Raw genomic sequence first — 7,500 nt, forward strand, 5'->3', positions numbered from 1 at the left:
GTATGTACCTCTTTTCTTTCATAGCGAAATGCGGTTTATTTTAGACTCGGCTGGGAGTGAGGGGAGTGAGGGAGGGGAGTGGGAGAGGGGAGTGAGGGAGGGGAGTGAGGGAAGGGAGTGAGGGAGGGGAGTGAGAGAGGGGAGTGGGAGAGGGGAGGGGGAGAGGAGTGAGGGAGGGGAGTGAGGGGAGAGGGAGGTGAGTGAGAGGGGGGGGAGGGGGAGTGAGGAAGGGAGTGAGGGAGGGGAGTGAGGAGGGATGGGGAGGAGGGAGGGGAGTGAGGGAGGGGAGTGAGGGAGGGGAGTGAGGGAGGGGAGTGAGGGAGGGGAGTGAGGGAGAGGGAGTGAGGAGAGGGGAGTGAGGGAGAGGAGTGAGGGAGAGGAGTGAGTGAGGGGAGTGAGGAGGGGATGTAAGGGGAGGAGGAGTGGGGAGAGGGGAGTAGAGAGTGAGGAGGGAGTGAGGGAAGATGAGGGAGGGGAGTGGGAGAGGGGATGAGGGAAGGGAGGAGTGAAGGGAGTGAGGGAGTGGAGTAGAGGAGGGGATTGTAGGAGGGGAATGAGGGAGGGGAGTGAGGGAAGGGAGTGAGGGAGGGGATTAGTAGAGGTAGGGAAGGTAGGGAGAGTGAGGGAGGGGAGTAGGAGGGAGATGGCTAGTAGTGAGTGAGGGAGTAAGCGAATAATGGGGATATAGAGGAGGATAGGGAGGGGTTGATGAGGGGTGAGGGATGGGGGGAGATCGAGGGAGGGATAGTTGGACAGGCCAGAACTAGAGATATATAAATATAGTATTAGATATGATTAGATGAATATATAGATATATATTAATTATATATATATAAAGATGATATATAGAGATAGAATAAGATATAGGGTGTAGCAGCTAGTAGTAGATGAGGTAGTAGATAGTGATAGTACATATAATCATAGATAATCAGAATCGATATATATATATATATATAATATATAGATATATGATATATATAATTAATATATATATAGGTATTATAATAGATAGATAGATAGTAGATAATATATAGATAGATAGATAGTAGATATAGATAGTAGTATAGTAGAAGATATAGATATAGTAGTAGATAGATATAGATAGATAGAGAGATAGATAAAGAATATGAGACAATAGATAGATTGTAGATAATATGATAAGATAGATAGAAAAGAGATAATAGGTATAGATAATATTAATATATAGTTAGATAATAATAGATATAAAAAAGCCAATTAGTTATATATATATAGATATGATATATGAGATAGATAAATATATATATATAATATATATATAATATATTATAGATAATACAACAGATATATAATAAAAAGGATATATTATATATATATATATATATATATATATATATATATATATTGATGTATATATATATATGTGTTATATATATGTATATATATTTACATATCTTTATATATCATGTATATATATTTAATATATATCTACTCTTATATATAATATTATATATTATATATATATATATATGTTTTTTTTTTTTTTTTTTTTTTTGTTTTTTTTTTTGCCCTGTCCTACAGGACGTTGGCGATCATGGATTTCCATGATTTTTTCCTTGGCAATTTAGAGCGATGGTTTGCCGTTGCCTCCGCCGGTGTTTTTATAATCGGTCCCCATCTCTGATTTACCCGGTTCTGACCGGCACTGACTTGGGCTGGCTTTCCCACAGCTCAGGTGGCAATCGAGGTGAAGTTTGTCCCCCCCAAGGGAACAACGCGCCGGCCGGTGACTCAAACCCTCGAACTCGATTGCGTCGTGACAGTCTTGGAGTCCGATTCTCTGACCACTCGGCACCGCGGCCTATATATATATACATATATATATATAGATATATATATCTATATATATATATATATATATATATATATATATACACACACACACACACACACACACGACACTCCACACACACCACACACACTACACAAAACACACACTACACACACCACACACACACAAATATATATATATCTATATATTATATTTATATATATATATATACATATATATATATATATATATTATATTATATTATAAGTATATATATAGATAAGTGCATTATATATATGTATTATATATAATCTATATATATATATATATATATATACTATTATATATAGGAGAGAGAGAGAGAGAGAGAGAGAGAGAGGAGATAGAGCGAGAGAGAGAGAGACAGAGAGAGAGAGAGAGAGAGAGAACAGATAGATGCATAGATCAATAGACGGCAGACAGAAAGATAGATCGATAGATATGATAGGATAGATAGATTAGCTAGAGAGATAGAGCAGACAGACAGACCGACAGACAGACGGACAGACAGAACAGCAGAGAGAGAGAGTTAAGAGAGTAGAGAGAGAGAGAGAGAGAGAGAGAGAGAGAGAGAGAGAGAGAGAGAGAGAGTAGAGAGAGAGAAGAGATAAGAGAGAGAGAGAGAGAGATAGATGAGAGATAGAGAGAGGAGAAGAGAGAGAGAGAGAGAGAAGAGAGAGAGTAGAGAAGAGAGAGAGAGAGACGAGAGAGAGAGTAGAGAGCGAGCAAGAGCAGTGCTAAAGAGAGGCGCGCAGAGATGAGAGAGAGGACAGAGAGTGAGAGAGAGAGAGAGAAGATCGAGAGAGAGAGAGAGAGAGAGAGAGATACGAGATAGAGTAGAGAGAGGAGGAGAGAGATGGAGCGAGAGAGTAACGAGAGGATAGAGAATCAGAGTGGAGAGAGAGGAAGAAGAGAGAGAGAGAAGAGACATGAGAGAGAAGAGTGATAGGAGACTCAGAAGAGAGGAGGAGAGAGAGAGAGAGAGCGAGAAGAGAAGAGTAGAGGAGATTAGAGAGAGAGAGAGAGAGAGAGAGATCGAGAAGAAATGAAGATCGTGTAAGCGATCGAGGCGGGAGAATGAGGAGAATAGAGATCATAATAGAGATTGAGAGAGATGAGAGAGATGAGGAGAGGAGATGAGGAGCGAGATAGAGGAGGAGAGAGAGAGAGAGATAGAGGAGAGAGAGATTGCTAGAGAGGAATGGCGAGCGAGCGAGAGAGAAGTAGTCTGAGAGAGAGGAAGAGCACTGAGAGAAGAGATCTGGAGAGAGACTCGACAGAGAGGAGAAGAGTAGGAAAGAGAGAGTGCACGGAGGAGAGCTATGTGAGAGAGAGAGAAAAGAGCGATAGATGAATGCGGCGATGCGAGCGACAGTGAGAGGGGGCAAGGAAGAGAATGAGTGGACGAGGGGTTAATAAGCAAGAGAGGAGAGAGAAGAGAGAGAGAAGGAGGATAGAGAGAGAGAGAGAGAGACGGTAAGGTAGATGGGTGGAGGGGAGGCGGGAGAAGATTGGAGAGATGCTCAGTACCTTGAGATGCGAGAGCTGATGTAAGAGACGAGCTATATACGAGATTCGATTGATAGCTAGAGCGCTGTCGAGATCGATATAGAGAGAGAGATGAGGATAGAGTTGCTAGTCCTTCGCGAACGCGAGAAGTAGCGAGAGATCGACGTTGAGAGCGAGAGAAGGGAGAGAGAGGAGAGAGAGAGAGAAGAGAGAGAGAGGCAGGAGAGAGAGCAGAGAGAGAGCAGAGAATCCTGAGGCATGTATAATGTGACGTAGGCGACGTGTGAATGTTCCGCCTGTATAAATCGGTTGCCTTAGGGTACGCGGGAAGAGGGAGTGTGTTGTTGGAGTGTGAGGAGGTGATGAGAAAGGGGTCGACTGGGATAGTGAAATCAGGAAAGTTGCAATGATCAGATAAGAGGAGAAGGTATCAAGAGAGGACTGAAATAAAAAGATAGGTTTTAGAGAGAAATTGTAGGTAGCACTGGAGATCTTTAGTTTTTGAACTGTTTGGGGGGTGATAAAAAAACAAACTCAAAGTCTATACAGTGATGTCATGGATGAGTCTCTATGAGGTAGGCAGATCAAAGTAAAAAAAAACAAATATTCATCAACGAAGAGAAGAAAAGGATATAGACCAACTAGAAATTTAGATCAAGTTCAGTAACTAGACTATATTAAACATAGAGTGGTTAAGCAATTATGATTCAATTAAATTAATAGACTGTTTTGAGATTACTAGCAACTTTAAGAGGAACAGAGCAGGAGTAGATGGAGATGGCAGTAAGTAGAGGGAAGCAGAGAGAGAGCTGTAGTAGATAGAGTAGGAAGCCAAGAGAGGAGGAGAGGAGAGAGAGGAGAGAGAGAGAGAGGCAAGGAGAGTGTCGTATGATATGACAAGGCTGTACGGCAACGTGAGACGGTTATGGTATAGGAAAAAGAGTCTTTCCACGGTGTCTATGGTTGCTCGTCACAGATCCAAGGACGGGTCCCTCAAAAAAGATTGTGTGGGACGGGGGGTGAGGAATGATGAAACTGTAAAACGAATTTCCCCCATATCCTTATTATAGAACAACAATTACATTTCTTAAAATTGTATGTATGAAACACTATGTGTATGGTCTGGTAGGGTTCGAATAGGAAAAGGAATCCGTTAGGACGTCCTCCATCCAGCGCAACTGGGTGTGCTAGATGGCAAAAGAAGGCAAGCAGGCCGAGCCTGCGGCGAGTAAAGGGAAGAAAAAAAAAGAAGGGCTGCAGTCTTGTTACCACAATCATACGTGAATATACAAAAGTAAGGGGAGATGATAGTCATAGCGCGCGGAGGGATTGGTATCCTTGCTTAGGAGAGAAGAGAGAGGCTGAAGTGAGTAGTAGAGAACGCGAGAGAGACGCATATGCGTACAATAATATTGAGATGCGCAAGCAAAGAAAAGAAGAAAAAGTAGAGAAAAAGTAAACAAAAGACACACACGAAACAACAAGGATTCTCATGCTGTAGGCCACAACCATCACAACACATGATGGGTCACCTTATGAATGAAGGCGGGGTTTAAGAAGAGCACAATAGTAAGAGGTCATGCTGGCTGGATATGGCAGTACAGTAACACACAAGACTGTGGACAATGCAAGAGAGAGAGAGGGTGATAAGAGAGTTTTGAACTGAAGAAAGAACCAGTGACAAAACAAATCGAGTAAACTGATTGTTTATCTGTCTGCTGACTGGAATGGTAAATTCACTGGTGAACTGGGAGAGTCAGCGACTAGCAAGCAGATTGCAGACCTAAGGTATTGGATTTCAACTGTTGTGGAGAAAATAGAATATCAAGGGAAACGTGAAAATTAAAAATAGGGAACTCGTGGGTGGCCCTCAGTCTGACACTGACTTCAGAGCATCATATACAGGAGAGATACAAGGAAGCGGAAAAGTAAGCAGTAGTGTGAGACGAAGGTAGAGAGAAAATGTACCCTAGTACAATACATCCAATGGTGTCCGGTTCCGCATTATAAGGGGGGATTAGGGGGTAGATACTCTTGTAAACCATCAACAGAACATTTATGACCACAATATTACTCATTTTAATTCACCGCAAAGACACATGAGTAGAAGAAATGGAGTGTCATGAGTTCCGAGAATTTTTGTAAACAAAAGGAATTAGATCCAGTCACGAGGGGTGGGGGGGGAGTCGACATAAAGTACTGGATAGGGCAAGGGAAAATTTGATTTTTATGTATGGGTTTTGACGTCCAACTTGTGCGGCATTAACAAACAAGATATTAATGGTGAAGAAGTAACGCCTTACTCTTTGTGAAAATGTCGTAGAGGTGAAAATGTGTTGCAAGATCTCCGGATGGTAGTTTTTTTTTAATCAGTCGTATTGCCGAGGTTTATTTTGTAGGGTTTACTCCAAAGCTTATCACACATGTAAGATGTAATCACGAAAATTTGACAGTAGAAGGAGGAAATGAAGTTAATTATGCTTTCTCTGTAGCATAGTAAATTAATACCGTATAAAAAGGTAATCGAACGTTCGAGAAATAAACAGAGCAAGTAGGTTCAACGAATTCAATATCACTGATGATTGAAGGTTTAATAGAGAGAGACTTAGTTTGAAATAACAGATGTACTCTGTCGGAGAACTATGTTCCATGCTGAATTTTGAGATATTCCCCAGAGTTTGTGAGAAGAAGCGGAAGACTTTCATGATTATGAAGAGCAGGTTTATGTAAGAGCAGTACGAAGACTGACCCTTTATTGCTTCATTCTCGTCTGTTACATATGGTGAAATAAAAACAGCAAATGAAAAAGTTCCTATAGTTCTTAAATAAATATGCAAAATTATACAGTTATCTTTAACTGCATATGACTTTCCGTGACTTTGTAGAAGGACAAATTTTGTTGAAAAGATGAGACAAATGTAATAGTAACGAGAGGCATCATTGGATCCACATTTTTTAATATATTTTAATTATCCAGACACGTCGATTGACATTTGGGAAATGTGCATATGAATATATAATTTTTCAAAGTATACAGACATACATTACGACGACATACATTCTTTAGTGTGTAGTTGTCAACCAAAAAAGATTAATGAAAACACTAACACAGACATATGCATAAACATGCATGTATGCAAATGAATGCATACTTTCATATATGCACACATTCACTCTGAATTCTTCTCAAACACACATGCTTTCAGTTACTTGTACACTGATATCCTCCTCCTCTTGCACTGCCTGATACCTATGTCATATCTAACACTGTATGCATCATCTAGAAGTCTGGTTGTTATAGATTTCTGAGTAATGTTAGCATCAATATTTACACATTTTAGAAATGTTTTACCATTGCTCTTTACCTCATCAGATATTTATACTTACAATCTACAAATTTCTTTAGTTATCCATCAGTGAGTTGTATTTCCTAAACTATTATTACTCAAAGATACTTATCCGAGCTCTGATAATTCTTGGGCAGTAACTTTAGGTTTCCACAAATTATGTGCTTAAACAGATCAAATGAAGATATTAGTCATGACAAGCACACTAAACCAACACAATCACCTTCTCATCTATTCTTTAAAATTCATTTGATACAAAGTTACAAATACATTATTGTCGAAAAATAGCTAAATGTTTTGTAGATTCTTCAAAGTATTCACAATTGAAGTCAGAAATTGTTTAATTAGGAATATATATCAAAGGTCTCTTTCATGATTATGCATGGTAACACACTGTACATAATATACATAGCATTAGAAGAAAGCATCTAATGTGCACCAGGTTTAGATTCATATCTTAGTCATCCAAGTTGTATTTGGAGGAATTAACTGTGCTCTTTATAATTCATTATCATTATCAATATGAAAATAGTGTAAACTAAACCTTAACAATGGTGTAAAGAAACAATTATCCAAAGAAACTGCGCTTGAGTTTCAGGAAGAGAGTTAGATACTTCCTAACCTGTAAAACAAAAATGAATCTCAGTTCAGGATGAGTCAGTGGATAAATCATATAAAATATAAAGTTACAGCAAAGAAGAGCATTTCTATTTACAGATACTGCTAACTGTAATGAACCACTGACATTGTCCCATACACATTTCTTAGGTGTTTAAGAAAAAAATTATGGTCTTT

Source organism: Penaeus monodon, chromosome 14 (assembly GCF_015228065.2).
Source record: "Penaeus monodon isolate SGIC_2016 chromosome 14, NSTDA_Pmon_1, whole genome shotgun sequence".
Taxonomy (NCBI): Eukaryota; Metazoa; Arthropoda; class Malacostraca; order Decapoda; family Penaeidae; genus Penaeus; species Penaeus monodon.